Source organism: Papio anubis, chromosome 5, assembly GCF_008728515.1.
Source record: "Papio anubis isolate 15944 chromosome 5, Panubis1.0, whole genome shotgun sequence".
NCBI classification, from domain to species: Eukaryota; Metazoa; Chordata; class Mammalia; order Primates; family Cercopithecidae; genus Papio; species Papio anubis.
In genome coordinates this window covers 170649120-170668879 of record NC_044980.1, presented here as the reverse complement: position 1 = coordinate 170668879, position 19760 = coordinate 170649120, and the positions used below count along the sequence as shown (strand labels likewise).

General features: G+C 47.8%; 2 pseudogenes; one reads left to right on the top strand and one right to left on the bottom strand.

The window, feature by feature from the left end:
- Positions 1–402: 402 nt before the first annotated feature.
- On the top strand, positions 403–847 carry LOC108586558 (annotated as a pseudogene).
- A 7294-nt stretch (positions 848–8141) lies between these two features.
- On the bottom strand, positions 8142–9465 carry LOC101007438 (annotated as a pseudogene).
- Between the last annotated feature and the right edge of the window lie 10295 nt (positions 9466–19760).

Below are 19760 nucleotides of genomic sequence, written 5' to 3'. Positions count from 1 at the left end.
AAGACCAGCCTGGCCAACATGGCGAAACCCCGTCTCTACTAAAAATACAAAAATTAGCTGGGTGTGGTGGCAGGCACCTGTAATCCCAGCTACTTGGGAGGCTGAGAGAGGAGAATTGCTTGAACCCAGGAGGCGGAGGTTGCAGTGAGCCATGATCATGCCACTGCACTCCAGCGTGGGCAATAGAGCGAAACTCCATCTCAAAAATAGTAATAATAATAATAATAATCGCTTAAATCAACCATATGTTGTCAGAAAAATAGAAACTTTAGGCTGGGCGCGGTGGCTCATGTCTGTAATCCCAGTACTTTGGGAGGCCAAGGCGGGTGGATCACTTGTGGTCAGGAGTTGGAGACCAGCCTGGCCAACAGGATGAAACCCCATCTCTACTGAAAATACAAAAATTAGCCAGGTGTGATGGCAGGTGCCTGTAATCCTAGTTAGTCGGGGGGCTGAGGCAGGAGAGTCACTTGAACCCGGGAGGCAGAGCTAGAAGTGAGCCAAGAGCTCTTGCCTCCACTTGTCGCCATGTCTTCTCACAAGACTTTCAGGATTAAGCGATTCCTGGCCAAGAAACAAAAGCAAAATCATCCCATTCCCCAGTGGATTCGGATGAAAACTGGAAATAAAATAAGGTACAACTCCAAAAGGAGACACTGGAGAAGAACCAAGCTGGGTCTATAAGATGGCACATATATTTGTGCTGTCTGAAGGTCACGATCACATTACCGTATCAAACTGAAAATGTCACCACTCTCTGGAGAGTTTGACGTATTTTCCTCTCTGAATCTATTATGAATGCGTTGGTTGGCTGGGTTCAGTAATAAATATGTGAGGCCTTTCATTTAAAAAAAAAAAAAAGAAGTGAGCCAAGATCGCACCACTGCACTCCACCCTGGGCTACAGAGACTCCATCTCAAAAAAAAAAAAGAAACATTAATGCCTTTTAGGTCATGTGTTTAAAGATTCTTGATAAAGTAAAATAAAACATCCTCAGAATTTATACATTTGGGCCAGGCACAATGGCTCATGCATGTAATCCCAGCACTTTGGGAGGGCAAGGCGGGCGGATCACCTGAGGTCAGGAGTTCGAGACCAGCCTGACTAACATAGTGAAACCCCGTCTCTACTAAAAATATAAAAATTAGCCAGACGTGGTGGCACATGCCTGTAATCGCAGCTACTCAGGAGGCTAAGCCAGAAGAATAACTTGAACCCGCGAGGTGGAAGTTGCAGTGAACCGAGATCGCGCCACTGCACTCCAGCCTAGGTGACAGAGCAAAACTGTCTCAAAAAAAAAAGAAAAAGAAAAAGAAAAAAAAAAAGCCGGACACAGTGGCTCATGCCTGTAATCCCAGCACTTTGGGAGGCCGAGGCAGGGGGATCATCTGAGGTCAGGAGTTCGAGACCAGTCTGACCAACATGGAGAAACCCCATCTCTACTAAAAACACAAAATTAGCCAGGCATGGTGGTGCATGCCTGTAATCCCATCTACTCCAGAGGCTGAGGCAGAAGAATCACTTGAACCCGGGAGGCAGAGGTTGCGGTGAGCCGAGATCATACCATTGCACTCCAGCCTGGGCAACAAGAGTGAAACTTTGTCTCAAAAACAATACAAATAAAAAATAAATGTATACATTTGGTCTAAATTAGGCAGGCCAGATACTATCTGCTAGATGCTTTAAGGCCATAAACTGCTTCTATGACTTTTAATAATTATTTGACTTGTCTTTTTCTTTTTTTTTTTTTTTTTTTTTTTTTAGACGGGGTCTCGCTCTGTCGCCCAGGCTGGAGTGCAGTGGCCGGATCTCAGCTCACTGCAAGCTCTGCCTCCCGGGTTCACGCCATTCTCCGGCCTCAGCCTCCCGAGTAGCTGGGACTACAGGCGCCCGCCACCTCGCCCGGCTAGTTTTTTGTATTTCTTAATAGAGACGGGGTTTCACCGTGTTAGCCAGGATGGTCTCGATCTCCTGACCTCGTGATCCGCCCGTCTCGGCCTCCCAAAGTGCTGGGATTACAGGCTTGAGCCACCGCGCCCGGCCGACTTGTCTTTTTCATAGCCATTAGTGTCTAGGTATGGGCTAGGCATGTGACGTTAACCAGGTCCCCTGGCCAGACTGGGAAGAGGCATATGTTATCTGCAGCTCTGTCGTTGTCCTGAGCCTTACAATCTGATACATGGTTAACACTGCTACTTACCAGGATGTTCATCGAAAAGTACAAGCTGCTGAGAGGTCACATTGTAACAGGTACTTGAGACGACCAGAGAAACCGGTTTTACACACAAGGTGCATAAGGAAAGTAGAATTTTTTTTGGTAAAATATTATAAGATATGAAAATACATTTTTTGTTCAAGGGAATATAATTTTGTCTGATTCAGAGGGTTTTTAAGGCTTGTCTAATCTAAAAGAGTAATGGGACAAAATTGAAGATTTAGACAAGTCGTAAAGGATTTCTGAAGGGTTGATCTTGTAAAGAAAATGCTGTGGGTTTGAGCAAGTTGGCTAAGATTTTGAGGGGATTATTTTGTCTTTCTGTGGGTTGAATACTGAAATAAAAGTACATTGGCCAGATATGGTGGCTCATGACTGTAATCCCAGCACTTTGGGAGGCTGAGGTAGGCAGATCACTTGAGGTCAGGGTTCAAAACCAGCCTGGCCAACAGAATGAAACGCCGTCTCTACTAAAAATGGTATGGTGGCGGGTGCCTGTAATCCTAGCTACTTGGGAGGCTGAGGCAGGAAAATCACTTGAACCCAAGAGGCAGAGGTTGCAGTGAGACAAGATTGCACCATTGCACTCCAGCCTGGGTAACAGAGCAAGACTCTTGTCTCCAAAAAAAAAAAAAAAAAAAGTATATTGATGCAGGGCCAAAATCTGGGCCCATGTGTCTGAATAACAAGGTTTTCTTAGAGAATTGAGCTGCTGTTTAACAGAAACTTGTAAAGGGCTATAAAAAGGTTTATGGAAATGTTACATTCTGGTCAAACTAATTAGGATTGGATAGATTTGTCTATAAGGTTTTATTAAGAATCAGGCTTATAGGGCCGGGCGTGGTAGCTCATGCCTGTAATCCCAGCACTTCCGGAGGTTGAGGCGGGCGGATCATGAGGTCGGGAGATCGAGGCCATCCCGGCTAACATGGTGAAACCCCATCTCTACTAAAAATATTTTAAAAAATAGCTGGGAGTGGTGGTGGGTGCCTGTAGTCCCAGCTACTCGGGAGATTGAGGCAGGAGAATGGCGTGAACCTGGGAGGCGGAGCTTGCAGTGAGCCGAGATCGCGCCACTGTACTCCAGCCTGGGCGACAGAGCGAGTCTTTGTCTCAAAAAAAAAAAAAAAAAAAATCAGGTTTAACATTAATAGTACACTAATGCAAAGGTGAAATTTGACTTTCTCTTTTGAACAAGATTTTAATGTAATATTAAAAGTTAATAAAAGATTTTTGGTTGGATATGGTGGCTCACGCCTGTAATCCCAGCACTTTGGGAGGCCAAAGTGGGTGGATCACTTGAGGCCAGAAGTTCAAGACCAGCTTGGCCAACATAAAAAAAACCCTGTCTCGAATAAAAATACAAAAATTTGCCAGGTGTAATGGCGCACACTTGTAATCCCAGCTACTTGGGAAGCTGAGGCAGGAAAATCACTTGAACCCGGGAGATGGAGACTGCAGTGAGCCAAGATCGTGCGACTGCATGCCAGCCTGGGTGACAGAGTGAGATTCTGTCTCAAAAATAATAATAATAATAATAATAATGATGATGAAAGATTTTTGTTTGCCTTTTGAATAAATGACAAAAAAAAAGTGGGGGGAAGAGAAAGAGACAGATTCAGCTGGCCTCATGCTGTCTTTATGGGGTCCCATTCGGAAAGCTGAGTATTCCCTCTGTCAATGATTAAAGATTTTTCCCTTTTACTTATAATGACCTGGGATTCTATTTTGTAATATCAAGTGCTTAAACCTAGGCTGGGTGTAGTGACTCACGCCTATAATCCCAGCATTTGGGAGGCTGAGGTGGGTAGATCACCTGAGTTCACAAGTTCAAGACCAACATGGGGTTGGCTAGGTGTTAGTATTTGTAAGTATGCTTAATTTATGGCCATATAGTTATTTGCATAAGGTCAATACAAATCTGTTCTGTCTTTGTTTTTGAGATGGAGTCTCACTCTGTTGCCCTAGCTGGAGCGCAGCAGTACCATCTTGGCTCACTGCAACCTCTGCCTCCCAGGTTCAAGCAATTCTCCTGCCTCAGCCTCCCAAGTAGTTGAGATTACACGCGTGCTCCACCATGCCTGCTAATTTTTGTATTTTTAGTAGAGACAGGGTTTCACCATGTTGGACAGGCTGGTCTTGAACTCCTGGCCTCAAGTGATCCGTCCACCTTGGCCTCTCAAAGTGCTGGGATTACAGGCGTGAGCCACTGTGCCTGGCTCAAATCTGTTTTCTTTTGTAACAGGACACCACTAGAGACACTTTACCAAGGCTTTGACTGGAATGGCTGCTTTCAGGTGTAAACAGACTGCTCTAAGGAATGAAAGTTGATTTACAGAGCCCATAAAGCCCCTTGGAAAAGCTGGTCTCATACCTTGGCAACATGGTCCCTGTACAGCATCTCCTGACCCATGGTGAGTAAAGAGTATCCCTTTTTTTTTTTTTGGCAATGGAATCTCGCTCTGTCGCCCAGGCTGGAGTGCAGTGACATAATCTTGGCTCACCACAACCTCCGCCTCCCGAGTTCAAGCGATTCTCCTCCCTCAGCCTCCCAAGTAGCTGGGACTACAGGCGCTCGCCACCATGCCTGGCTAATTTTTGTATTTTCTTTTTTTTTTTTTTTTTTTGAGACGGAGTCTGGCTCTGCCGCCCAGGCTGGAGTGCAGTGGCCGGATCTCAGCTCACTGCAAGCTCCGCCTCCCGGGTTCACGCCATTCTCCGGCCTCAGCCTCCCGAGTAGCTGGGACTACAGGTGCCCGCCACCTCGCCCGGCTAGTTTTTGTATTTCTTAGTAGAGACGGGGTTTCACCGTGTTAGCCAGGATGGTCTCGATCTCCTGACCTCGTGATCCGCCCATCTCGGCCTCCCAAAGTGCTGGGATTACAGGCTTGAGCCACCGCGCCCGGCCAATTTTTGTATTTTCAGTAGAGACGGGGTTTCACCATGTTGGCCAGGCTGGTGTTGAACTTCTGACCTCGTGATCCACCTGCCTTGGCTTCCCAAAGTGCTGGGATTACAGGCGTGAGCCACTGCACCTGGCCAAGAGTGTCACTTTCTGACAGGTCCAGGAACCCCACGTTATCTTGGGACCCTGAGGAGGGGAATTCACCCAATTCCTATAGCATTTGCAGGCACAGGTAAATTCATGGCTGGGTTCAAGACTTTAAAAAGTCTTCATCTGAGATTCCTTATAAAACAAAGTTCCAGTAAAGCCGATTTTTTAAAAAGCCAAGATGATGAATAATAATTCTTGCTATACTTTATGCAAATACTCAGGCCAAGTATTATAAGACTAAAACTTATTTTTCAAATAAATTTGTCCTACTATGATTCGTCTTTAGTAAAAACGGGAACTGGAGAGAGAAAAATCATGTTTCAGAGAAAACTATAGTATACCTGTTGTTAGATTCTAGTCTTGCCTACTGTTTTTCAGCTTTTCTTATTTTCTGCAATTTGGACTAAATCCTGAATTCTTTCCAGGCTACAATCCCAAATTAATGCCTTTAAATTTTTCTTCCATTTTTCTGAGTTGGACTCAGTGAAATTGCCACTATGTTATTCCTTGCAATACAGGTGAGAAAAACGTGTCAGACTGCCACTGCCTTCCTCCTCTGTAATTAAGGATGCCTTGAGCCTAACATCTGGACAAACTGCCCAACATTAACCTTTGTTTTTCTTCTGTTTCCATGGAAACACTTCTTATTAAAAATCTGTTTGCCTTCATTACATGCAGAGGCCTAGCCCATCTCCAATGCCACCTTCTGGATGAGACACAGCTATTTAAGCTGATCCTTTCTCAAAAACGGGACACTTTCATGAGGATTCATAGCTCTTTTTGGAGCCTGTCAAATATATATACCCAACCAACCTGTCACCATATCCAGTTACAATTGGCAGTGGCGAACCTGCATGATAATTAAGAGTTCAGGAAGTGCCTCAGATAGCCACGTGGAACATGCACCAACAAATCAAAGGTGTTTGCTAGAGCAGCAGTTAGCATCCTGGTCCAGGTCAGAACCATCCTGGTGGCAAAGCTGCGTGTAACATTGGCCCTGATCGCAGGGACAGGCATATCCCTCTGTTGTAGGGTCCACTGCTGTTGCACCCTCTGTATAGGAATGCAAGACAGGCACTCTCTCAGAGGCTCTCGAGACCTCGCACCATATTGCTCCGACAAACATCATCTGTAAGCCCAGGTACTCATGAATATTTACATCTCCAAATACATCAGGTCCATTCCGATGCCCAATGGCTATGATCCCTTTCAGCAAGAAGTAGCCAGAATGAATATGGTGCCCAGATCCCACAGAAATGGAATGGAAGTTGTCAGTGAGGAAATGTAACTGAGTACCTCCATTTTTCTAGAAGGTGGTTTAATTTTTTCTTTCTCTTCTTTCCCCTGGCTCCCCACTTTCTACTTAGCCTTTTAGAAATGGAAATACAGGCCGAATGCGGTGACTCACGCCTGTAATCCCAGCACTTTGGGAGGCTGAGACAGGCGGATCACCTGAGGTCAGGAGTTCAAGACCAGCCTGGACAATAGGGTGAAACCCTGTCTCCACTAAAAATACAAAAATTAGCCAGGTATGGTGGCAGGTGCCTGTAGTCCTAGCTACTCAGGAGGCTGAGGCAGGAGAATGGCATGAACTCGGGAGGCGGAGCTTGCAGTGAGCCAAGATGGTGCCACTGCACTCCAGCCTGGGCGACAGAGCAAGACTCCATCCCAAAAAAACAAAACAAAACAAAACAAAACAAAAAACAAAATTAGCTGGGCGTAGTGGCACATGCCTGTAATCCCAGCAACTTGGGAGGCTGAGGCAGGAGAATCACTTGAACCCGGGAGGTGGAGATCGAGGTGAACTGAGATAGTGCCATTGCACTCCAGCCTGGGCGACAAAAGCTAAACTCTGTCTCCAAAAATAAAAACAACAGACAAACAAACTCCAGAGCTACCATTTAACCCAGTACTCCCATTAGTAGATATATATTCAACATAAAATAGATTTTTCTACCAAAAAGACACATGCACATGTATATCACAGCAGTGTTCACAATAGCAAAGATACAGAATCAACCTAGGTGTCCATCAGTGGTGGATTGGATAAAGATGATGAAGTTCAACTTGAGGTGGAGAAAAAGAGAAAAAAAATAAAGATATAAAACATTTAATAACTAAAAATAATTTTTTAATGTGGCACATATTCACCACAGAACACTGTGCAGCCAGAAAACCCAAAATAATGTCCTTTGCAGCAACATGGATGCAGCTGGAGGCCGTCATCCTAAGCCAATTAACACAGGAACAGAAAACCAAACACTGCATATTCTCGCTTAGAAGTAGGAGCCAGGCCGGGCGCCCTGGCTCATGCCTGTAATCCCAGCATTTTGGGAGGCTGAGACAGGTGGATTACCTGAGGTCAGGAGTTCAAGACCAGCCTACCAACATGAGAGGAGAGGAAGGGGGCGTGTAGTAAAAAACTAACTGTTGGGTACTACACTGAGTACCCGGGCAATGGGAAAAATTCTACCCCAAACCTCAGCATCACGCATTATACCCAGAATAGACCCAGGTAACAAACCTGCACACGCCTTCCCTGAATCCAAAATACAAACTGAAATTATTTTTTAAAAATGTTAAAAAGCAAAATGCAGAATGCTGTGCATAGTATGCTACTATTTCTGTGAAGAGAGGATGGACATTTACTAAGAAATAGGTGGAAAAAAAGGGGAAGCATAGTATTGTGTATTCATACAGAATATTTGCAGAATGCAATGTTGGAAGTGGATCCCATTGGTTGCTTCTTTTTAAATTCTTTTCTTTTTCTTTTTCTTTTTTTTTTTTTTTGAGATGGAGTCTTGCTCTCTCACCCAGGCTGGGGTGCAATGGCACGATGCTTTTCTTTTCTTCCTTCTTTCTTTCTCTTCCCTTTCCTTTCCTTCTTTCTTCTTTCTCTTTCTTTCTTTCTTTTTTTGAGGGGGGGATTCTAAGTCTTTATTGGGAAGAATACCCACCCACCTTCCCTCACTGCAGACCATAGACACACTCAGTATCAGGGCAGGGGGCAGGTTCAGCTGTTACTTCTTTTCCAGAGCAGGTGGCACAAAACGACCCCTGGTGGATTCTGGTAACATGGGTTGCAGATTTTTGGGTGCTGTGAGGTAGATGAGCACGTCTGGCTGGATCCCTGCAGAGTCCCCTTCTCCACATCCCATCCTGAGGGAATGTTGATGCTGGCAATGGGCGCAGTAAGTCCCTTCAGGACACTCAGGATGCCGTGGAACGGTTCCCGAACATCACCCTTGAAGCTGAAGCCACAGGCGGCATCCACCACCAGCTCATACAGCTCAATCATCACGGGCTCTGAGTGCATTTCCCCAAGGAAAGGGATGTCCATTTTCTGACACTGGGTCACCAACGCAATGAAGAGGAGCTTGTTAGGCCTTTTGGGGTAATAGATGCTTGGCTGGTAGCCAAAGAGTTTGAGGTGTCCAGCACAGATCAGACCATCTCCTCCATTATTCCCCAGGCCACAGATGACCAGGACAGTAGAGGGCTCCTGAACATGGACGTGGGGGGTATGCCGTGGCAATGGCTGTGGCACAGCTCAGCCTGGCCAGCTCCATAAGTTGGTCCACGTTGAACTGGTACTGGTTAAACAGCTCTTGGTCCACAGCCTGGGCTTCCTCCTGGCTCAGGTACTTCACCGCTAGGCTCTCCATGACCGCTGAGTCCCAGCGGCCACCCAAGTTCACCGCTGTGGTCCCCACCAGCTGGGTCCCGAGCGGCAGGCGCTGGTCTGGCTTTTGATCGCAGCAGGTGCAAGCCCGCAACCAGCAGCCTGAGCCCCAGCAGTGCCCGCAGGCCGGACATCCTGCTCGCAGAGGGCGCGCCCCCAGCCCAGCCCGGCGCGACCCTGGGGCATCATTTTTTCTTTCTTTAACTTTGTTGTTGAGACAGAAGTCTCGTTTGTTGCCAGGCTGCTGATAAACTTCTGGGCTCAAGTGATCCTCCCACCTCGGCCTTCCAAAACACTGGGATTCCAGGCATGAGCCACGGCCCCCAGCCTCAGCTGAAGCATCTGATTGGAAAAACCGGTAGACGCCGCCACCAACATCCAAATCAGAGGTCAGCGAACTACGGCCAGCGGAGCCATGTTTTCGGTTTGTTTGTTTATTTGTTTGTTTTGAGACAGAGTCTGGCACTGTCACCCAGTCTGATGTGCAGTGGCGCGATCTCAGCTTACTGCAGCCTCCACCTCCCGGGTTCAAGTGATTCTCCTGCCTCAGCCCCCCGAGTAGCTGGAATTACAGGCACCCGCCACCACGCTTGGCTAATTTTTTTGTATTTTTAGTAGAGACAGGGTTCCACCATATTGGCCAGGCTGGTCTCGAACTCTTGACCTCATGATCTGCCGGCCTCAGCCTCCCAAAGTGTTGGGATTACAGGTGTGAGCCACCGCGCCCAGCCCCCTTGTTTTTTATAAATAAAGTTTTATTGGTACATAGCCACCCCATTTGATTACATATTGTTTCTGGGTGCTTTCCTACTATAACAGCAGGGCTGAGTAGTTACAATAGAGACTGTATAGTTCACAGAGCCTAAAATGTTTACTGTCTGGCCCTTTACAGAGAACATCTTCTGACCCTGATCTAAATCAACGGGACTGACACCCAAGCCCTTTGCCTAGGAAGCCCCAGACACCCTCAGCCCAGTTCTCCACCCTCCCCCTCAGCCCCCATTCTGGCCTGGCTGCTCTCCTCTCTTTCACAAAGAAAGAGAAAAACAGATGCCTCCTTATCTCACGAGAAAAGGAAGGCCAGCAGCGCCAGGTGTCTGTTCCTGGAGAAGGAGCACAGGTCAGAAGCAGGAGGCGCACTGCTCCCTGCCTTCCCTCCTCTCCACGGCCAACTGGAAGCCAGAGGCTGAGCAGGTGCCAAGGAACGAATGAGGGAGGGCTGCCTGGGTTTTCCTCCCACCTTGGAACCTGATTTGCTCTGGGCCCAGCCTCATTCCACTCTGTTGACAGGGGAGGGTGAATCAACGGCCTCTAAAGACCTTCCAGTTCTCACTTTCTAGGGCAGGAGCATGACCTCCCTGCCTCCTGCAAAGCAAGAGGCCGGATGTCAGTGGAGCACGGTCAGAAGAAGGAGGACACGAGAGGAGAAGACTCCCAGAACCAAAGCCCGCCGACTGACTGCTGGCGATTCCACACTGCTCCACGAGGTGGCGGTACAGGCGACGGAGAGGAGGCCACAGCGCGCTTCCGGGCGGCGGGGCCGCGCACGGTGGCTCAGGCAGCGCAATGCCCCCTGCTTTCCCCGCCCGCCCGTCACACCTCCGTGGCAGGTGGAGGCCTTTGTGCCACAACGCACAGATCTCCATTCCCGTTGCCACCGTAGGTCTCCCAGTCCCCGCTGCGGCCGCACGTCCTGTACATGCACTTGGCTCTCCCAACAGCCTGATGAGGTGGGGACCCTTATTATCCATCCCGAGTCCCCGGGACCTCTTTCCTCTGCCCGCCTGCCCTGCCTCGCCCTCTACATCGCTTTTCTTTTCTTTTCTTTTCTCCCCCTTCCTTCCTTTTCTTTTCTTTTCCCTCCCTTCCTTCTCTTTTCTTTTCCCTCCCTCCCTCCCTCCCTCCCTTCCTTTTTCTTTTTCCTTCTTTCCTCCTCTCCTCTCCTCTTTTTTTTCTTTCCCAGCCTGCCCTGCCTCGCCCTCTACGTTGGTTTTCTTTTCTTTTCTTTCTTCTTTTTCTTTCTCCTTCCTTCCTTCCTTTTTTTCTTTCTCTTTTTTTTTTTTTGAGATGGAGTGTCACTCTGTTGCCCAGGCTGGAGTGCAGTGGGGCAATCTTGGCTCACTGCAACCTCTGCTTCCTGGGTTCAAGTGATTCTCCTGCCTCAGCCTCCTGAGTAGCTGGAATTACAGATGCCCACTACCACGCCCAGCTAATTTTTGTATTTTTGGTAGAGACAGCGTTTCACCATGTTGGCCAGGCTGGTCTTGAACTTCTGGCCTCAAGTGATCCATCTGCCTCGGCCTCCCAGGGTGCTGGGATTACAGGCATGAGCCACCACACCAGGTCTCTATGTTGGTTTTCACTGCAGTGAATGTGTCCAGAAATCTGGTGTATGCGCTCCCCATTGCTGCTGTAACAACTGACCCCTCAGTGGCTGAGAAAGACACCCAGCTATGATCTCACGGGTCTGTACGTCAGAAGTCCTGGAGGGCAGGGCTTGGGCTGAAGTCTCACATCAAAGTCTCCATCCACTGTGATCTCATCTGGTGCTTGGAATCCCCCTCCAGGCTCACTCCTCTTGCTGGAAGGGTTCAGTTCCCGGTGGCTGTAGGACCTGGGTCCCGCCTCCTGTCAGCCAGTCACTCTCAGCTCCTGTGGTTGCTTTTTGGTCCTCACTCGTGGTCCCCCCATCCTCACAGCCGGGAGCAGCGTTCAGATCCTGCTTGCTCCTGGGATCTCCGCCACTGCCCCTCCGCCGCCAGTCAGAGAAAGCTTTCTGCTTTAAGGCCTCAAGGGATTACACTGGGCTAACCCGGATAATCCTGGATTGTCTCCCCGTCTGAGTCAACTGTGCCAAATAACGAGACATGCAGGAGTGACAGCTCCTCATACTCACAGGTTCTGGGCAGGGCATCTCTGGGGGGCTATCTCAGAAATTCTGTCTGCCTGAGCCATCCTCCTGTTCCACTGCCACACCCCGTATCTCAAAGTCCTGTCATGTCCTGTATATCGCTCTTGCCAACTCCCTGAGCGCAGCCTCACGGCCACCATCCTGGGCCAGGCCACCCTTGCAGCTCCCTCGCTGCTCTCATTCTTCTCCCCCTTCCCCAGGCATCCTGCCCACCCTCTGGTTCCCCTGCTAGAGCCTAAATGCTCTTCCAAAAACACGAAGCTACCATGCTACTCCCCAATTTAAAATCCTGCGGCGGTGCCCCAGGAGCTTCGGGGGATGAACAAAAGTCCATAAAAGTCGTTTGTTCAAATGATTTCTGAGCAGACTCTCCACCAGGCACCTCCTGCAGCTTCCTGCACTGTAGGATGGGAAGGTTCAACTATGAAGAAGGCTGCAGTAAGCACTAAGGGTGGCTGTCCCAGCAGGCCCTGCCCTCGTTCCCTCTTCACCCCTAGGTCTTCCCAGTACCCTCCTCCTCTGCCCTGTCACATCCAACAAATCCCGTAGGGAGCCCTTTTCCCATATCCCTTCCTAGGTTCCCTTTCTATATTGCTCTCCCGGCTGGCACTTTCCCGGGCGGAAGCTTGGGAGACCAGGACTCTCTCTCTAGCTCACCATGGCTTCCCCGATGCCCAGCACAGTGTTGGGCACATAAAGAGGCTCAGTAAGTTGTTCTGAATGAATGGAAAGTCCAGTATGCACGGTGCAGACCCAAACCTACTGAGATTCCCTTTACTTCTAATAATCGTCTGCCTTGTGTCAGTGATTTTTCAGTGAACCCTTAGGGGCCAATGGTCCTGGCCCCCACAGCTCCATGGCACAAAGTCTGGAAGGAGGCTGGGTGCAGTGGCTCACACCTGTAGCCCAGCACTTTGGGAGGCCGAGGTGGCAGATCACTTGAGGTCAGGAGTTCAAGACCAGCCTGGGCAACGTGGTGAAACCTCGTCTCTACTAAAAATACAAAAATTAGTCGGGCGTGGTGGCACATGCCTGTAGTCCCAGCTACTTGGGAGGTTGAGGCACGAGAATCGCTTAAACCCAGGAGGCAGAGGTTGCAGTGAACCGAGATAGTGCCACTGCACTCCAGCGAGGGTGACAGAGGGAGACTGTCTCAAAAACAAACAACGACAAAAAAAACAAAGTCTGGGCCAGGGGTGGTGGCTCATGCCTCTAATCTCAGCGCTTTGGGAGGCCAAGGCAGGAGGACTGCTTGAGGTCAGGAGTTTGAGGCCAGCGTGGGCAACATGGTGAGACTGTCTCTACAAAAAATATAAAAACATGGCAAGACTCTGTCTCTGCAAAAAATATAAAAATGAGCCGGATGTGGTGGCGCATGCCTGTGGTCCCAGCTACTCTGGAGGCTGAGGTGGGAGGATCGCTTGAGCCTGGGAGGCAGAGTTTGCAGTGAGCTGTGCTTGTGCCATTGTACTCCAGCCTTGGCGACCGAGCAAGACTCCATCTCAAAAACAACGAATTCTGTCTGGGAAAAGCTCAGGCTTTGGTTGGTGGCCCAGAGTAAAGCGTGTCTCCCACTGCAGCTGGGGATCTGTGGCTGATAATGGATTCAATGGCCACCCCGCTCCCCCTGGCCAGAGCCTGCAGGTGCCATCCCTCTTGTGGCTCACCTCCACCTAGAGCACCCTGGCAGTGAAACAACTCTGTGTGATACTGTAGTGGTGGATACATGTTAGAAATGTGTCCAAACCCATAGAATGTACAACACCAAGGGTGAACCCTCATGTCAACAATAGACTTTGGGTGGTTATGATGTGACAATGTGAGTTGATCAATTGTAACAAATGTACCCTCTGGTAGAAGATGATGATGGGAGAGGAGGTGCATGTGTGGGGCAGGGGGCAGATGGGAAATCTCTCTACCTCCCTTTCAATGTTGCTATGAGCCTACAACTCCTCTGTTGAGGCTAAAGCAGCTCCATCTTGGATGCTAAACTACTGTGTTGGCTTCTGATTAACTCCTGTTCCAGGAAGGCCTCTAAGATTTCCAGTTTATCTGTTGTTCCTTGTGTATGAGGCTGTATTTACCAACAATCCTGCCATGACGTCAAAGAGCCTTGATGTTATCACACTTCGCTTGCCCACACATCCCTTCTGAATAACCCGCTCCCTTGGTACAGAAGCTTTGGATCTGGGGATACTGCTGCGGGGATCTACGATTTTGTCTCCCCACACCGGAGACACAGACATGGCTTCTGTTCATAAGTCCCTTTGAAACGCTTCTTTCCAAGAAACTGGATCTGTCAGATAACAACGTGTTAAAAATGTGAAGAAATTGGGACGTTTATACACTGTTGGTAGGAATGGTGCAGCCACTTTGGAAAACGGCCTGGCCTTTCCCCAAAACGTTAAACACAGAGTTACCGTTTGACCCAGCCATTTTCCTTGTATCTACCCAAGAGAACGGCAAAATATACCCACACAAACACTTGTCCATGGATGTTCATATCAGCATTATTCGTAATAGTCAAAAGGTGGAAACAATCCAATCCATGAACTGCCGAACGGATAAAATGTGGCATATCTATACAATGGAAAATTATTTAATAATAAAGCACTAGGCTGGGCACGGTGCCTCACGTCTATAATCCCAGCACTTTGGGAGGCAGAGGTGGGCAGATCATGAGGTCAGGAGTTTGAGACCAGCCTGGCCAACATGGTGAAACCCCGTCTCTACTAAACATACAAAAATTAGCCAGGCGTAGTGGTACGTGCCTGTAATCACAGCTACTAGAGAGGCTGAGGCAGGAGAATTGCTGGAACCCAGGAGGCAGAGGTTGCAGTGAGCTGAGATCATGCCGTTGCATTCCAGCCTGGCCGACAGAGTGAGACTCCATCTCAAAATAATAATAATAATAAAGCACTAATAAAAGCTGTAACATGGACAAACCTTGAAAATGTTATTCTAAGTAAAAGAAGACAGTCACAAAAGACTGCATATTACGTGATTCCATTTCTATGAAATGTCCAGAACACAGAAATTGATAGAGACAGAACGTAGACTAGGGTAGCTTAGAGTTCAGGAAAGATAAGGAAGTCAGAGGGTGATAGCTAAAGGGTACAGCGTTTCTTTTTTCTTTTATTTATTTATTTATTTATTTTTTTGAGGTGGGGGTCTCGCTTTGTCACCCTGGCTGGAGTTCGGTGGCACAGTCACAGCTCCCCACAGCCTTAATCTCCCCAACTCAGGTGGTCCTCCTACAGGCTGGTCTTGAACTCCTGGGCTCAAGAGATTCTCTCCCGGCCAGGCGCAGTGGCTCACACCTGTAATCCCAGCACTTTGTGAGGCCGAGGTGGGTGAATCACGAGGTCAGGACTTCTACACCAGGCTGGCCAACCTGGTGAAACCCTGTCTCTACTAAAAATACAAAAAATTAGCTGGAAGTGGTGGCAGGCACCTGTAATCCTAGCTACTTGGGAGGCTGGAGGAGAATCGCTTGAACCCAGGAGGCGGAGGAGGCAGAGGCTGTGGTGAGCCGAGATCGTGCCACTGCACTCCAGCCTGGGCAACAGAGCAAGACTCCATCTCAAAAAAAAAAAAAAAAAAAAAAGTGATTATTTTGCCTCAACCTCCCAGAGTGCTGGGACAGGTGTGAGTCACTATGCCTGGTAATATCTCAATTTGTGGCTCGGCCCAGTGGCTCGAGCCTGTAATCCCAGCACTTTGGGAGGCTGAGGCTGGGTGGATCACTTGAGCCCAGGAGTTGGAGACCAACCTGGGCAACGTGGCAAAACACCATCTCTACACAAAATACAAAAATTAGCTGGCATGATGGTGCATGCCTGTAGTCCCACCTACTCGGGATGCTGAGGTGGGAAGATTGATTCAGTTCTGGAGTTCAAGACTGCAGTGAGCTATGATTGAGCCACTGCACTCCAGCCTGGGTGACAGAGGAGACCCTATCTATCACCTATCTATCTATCTATCTATCTATCTATCTATCTATCTATCTATCTATCATCTATCTACCTACCTATCATCTATCTATCATCTATCTATCTATCTATTATCTATCTATCATCTATCTACCTACCTATCATCTATCTATCTATCATCTACCTACCTATCATCTATTTATCTATCTATCTATCTATCTATCTATCTATCTATCTATCAATCATCTATCTTCTATCATTTAATCTATCATCTATCTACCTACCTATCATCTGTCTGTCTGTCTATCTATCTATCTCTCAATTTAAAAAAAATCCTCCCCAATTTTTTAAAAAATGTACCTCAGTCCATCTAGATCTAACTTTCTCAGTTTGTAGGTGAAGCACTGACGCCCAGAGAGGCTAAATGACTTGCCTAAAGTCATTTGTCATTTAGTGCAAATGGACTAGTGCCCATTAATCTTTATGTTATCAGTCATTGTACACTGCTTAAAGTAAGCTCAGCTGGGCACAGTAGCTCACGCCTGTAATCCTAGCACTTGGGAGGCCGAGGTGGGCAGATCATGTGAGGTCAGGAGTTTGAGACCAGCCTGGCCAACATGGTGAGCCTCTGTCTCTATTAAAATACAAAAATTAGCCAGGCATGGTGGTGTATGCCTATAATCCCAGCTACTTGGGAGGCTGAGGCATAAGACTCACTTGAACCAGGGAGGCAGAGGTTGCAGTGAACCGAGATTGTGCCACTGCACTCCAGCTGGGGCAACAGAGCAAGACTCCATCTCAAAAAAAAAAAAAAAAAGAAAAAGAAAAAAAAGAAAAAAGAAATAACCTCAAATAGTAGCCATTCCAACAAAATCAACAAAGCAATAAACTCACACAAAACAACTTGGGTTCAGAACAGATTTCTGAGTCTGGCCTTAGAAATACACAGTGTATTGGCTGGGTACAGTGGCTCACACCTGTAATCCCAGCACTTTGGGAGGCCAAGGCAGGCAGATCACGAGGTCAGGAGATCGAGACCATCCTGGCTAACACGGTGAAACCCTGTCTCTACTAAAAATACAAAAAATTAGCTGGGCGTGGTGGCGGGCGCCTGTAGTCCCAGCTACTCGAGAGGCTGAGGCAGGAGAATGGCATGAACTTGGGAGGGGGAGCTTGCAGTGAGCCAAGATTGAGCCACTACATTCCAGCCCGGGCGACAGAGCGAGACTCTGTCTCGAAAAAGAAAAAGAAAGAAAGAAAGAAATACACAGTGTGTTAACAACAAAAAAAGAAAACAGGCCAGTTGTGGTGGCTTACATCTGTAATCCCAACACTTTGGGAAGCCAAGGCGAGTGGATCACTTGAGGTCAGGAGTTCGAGGCCAGCCTGGCCAACATGGTAAAACCCTCTCTCTCCTAAAAATACAGAAATTAGCTGGGCATGGTGGCAGGTGCCAGGATCACTTGAACCTGGGAGGCGGATGTTGCAGTGTGCTGAGATAGCACCACTGTACTCCAGTCTGGGTGACAAAGGGGGACTCAGTCTTAGAAAGAAAGAAAGAAGGAGAGAGAGGGGGGGAGAGAAGGGGTGGGGAGAGAGAGAGAGAGAGAGAGAAAGAAAGAAAATAAAACAAAACAGTGTGGCTTTCTGAAGACATATTTTTTCTCAGCACTTCATTGTCTTATGGCTCAAAATGCAGACACATGTGACCTGGGCCAAACTGAGGTTCCTACACTTTCACTATTTACATATCCTTTTTAGCTAAACTCAAATGTCAAATCACAGGTATGGGTAAAGTCTGGGCTTGGAGACAAGTGGACCTGGGTTCAAATCCAGCTTTGTGTGAGCTACACCAAACTATTCACCTTTATGTGTGTCAGTAAATTGTTAATATAAAGGTTTTATTCCTGGTAAAGGGATGGTAAAGTCTTTACCTTTACCATAGAGGTATTTTTTGGTGAGCACTGAATGAGATATTGTATGTAATATGCTTGCCACATAAATGTTAACATGTTAACTGTCTTTTTCCTTCCATGTAAGAGCTGAAGGGACTCCACAACTGAGGCTCTGAGTGAGGTCAGTCAAGTGAGTCCATTTGTTTGAATTTGTTTGAATTGGGTTTCTCAGGAATGAAATTCTCCATCACTCTGCTGGACAGAGTTCATTGTGCCCCATGCACACAACTGGCAGTACTTCTCCCCTTGGTGAACCTGGCACATTTTCATCTGTCCTGAAAGGCAGAAACACCACTCAGAAACAAGAACAGAAAACCACCCTGCAGAGCCCTGCCACTGTGTGCTCGGAGGAGGCCACAGAGCTGCTCTCACAGACCCACACGACACTCAAGAAAGGATTCCCAGGGAGGGGCAGAACCGCTATTACAAGACAGAAAAGGAGGAAGAAGAGTGGGGAAAGTATGGGGGTGGAGAATGGTACAGCAAAGTTGTCAGCAGGAAGGCAAAAGCTGACAGTAACCTAAAGCTCAGGAAGGAGCTATCTTTTCTCAAGAAATCGCAAAACAAAAACCTTTAAAGGATCAAATTATTTTTACATTGTATATACAAACCTTATTTGCTGAATTGGTTTTTTTTGAGGCGGAGTCTGGCTCTGCCGCCCAGGCTGGAGTGCAGTGGCCGGGATCTCTGCTCACTTACAAGCTCCGCCTCCGGAGTTCACGCCCATTCTCCTTCCTCGGCCTTCCGGTAAGCAGGACTGCAGGCGCGCCACGGCGCCCGGCTAGTTTTTGTATTTTTAGTAGAGGCGAGGGTTTCACGTGTGGTATTGCCAGGATAGTCTCGATCTCCTGACACATAGTGATCCATGCGTCGGCCTCCCAAAGAGATGCTGGGATTACAGGCTTGAGCCACACCTTTGACCTCAAATTATTTTTTATTGTTTATATAGCATGTTCATTATTTAGTATATTTTGTATTTGTGAAGAGTTTTGGGAAGCTCTAAAGTGAGCATGGATTACATCATAATTTCTCTTATTAAAATGCTTTAAATTTGGGTTTGGTGCGGTGGCTCATGCCTGTAATCCCAGCACTGGAATGCGTGGCGGATCCACAAGGTCAGGAGATCGAGAGACTATCCTGGCTGACACAGTGAAACTCCATCTCTACTAAAAATACAAAAATTAGCCGGGCTTGAGTGGCGAAGCTTGTTAGCAACTACTTAGGAGGCTGAGGCAGGAGAATGAAGTGAACCTGGGAGGCAGAGGCACAGTGAGCGAGATCCCATGCCACTGCACTCCAGCCTGGGCAACAGAGTGAGACTCTGTCTCAAAAAAAAAAGAAAAAAAATTAAATTTTAAGGTAGGTGCAGGTGCACCTGTAGTCCCAGCTACTTAGGAAGCTGAGGCAGAGATTGCTTGAGACCAGGAGTTCAAGGCAAGCCTGGGCAACAAATATACTGAGATTCCATCTCCCAAATAAGCAAATAAACAAACAAGATAAAATACTATTTTTTTTTTCTTTTGAGACAGAGTTTCGCTCTTGTTGCCCAGGCTGGAGTGCAATGGCGTGATCTTGGCTCACTGCAACCTCCGCCCCCTAGGTTCAAGCGATTCACCTGCCTCAGCCTCCCGAGTAGCTGGGATTACAGGCACCCACCAAAACGCCCAGCTAATTTTTTGTATTTTTAATAGAGATGGAGTTTCACCATGTTGGCCAGGCTGCTCTCGACCTCCTGACCTCAGATGATCTGCCGGCCTCAGCCTCCCGAAGTGCTGGGATTACAGGCATGAGCCACCGTGCCCAGTCAAAATACTGAATTTTTAAAAATATTTTTTGTTCTGTTTTTGAGGCAGAGTCTCTCTCTGTCGCCCAGGATGGAGGGCAGTGGTGTGATCTCTGCCCACTGTAACCTCCGCCTTCCAGGTTCAAGTGATTCTCCTGCTTCAGCCTCCCGAGTAGGTGGGACTACAGGCCCATGCCATCATGCTCAGCTAATTTTTGTATTTTTAG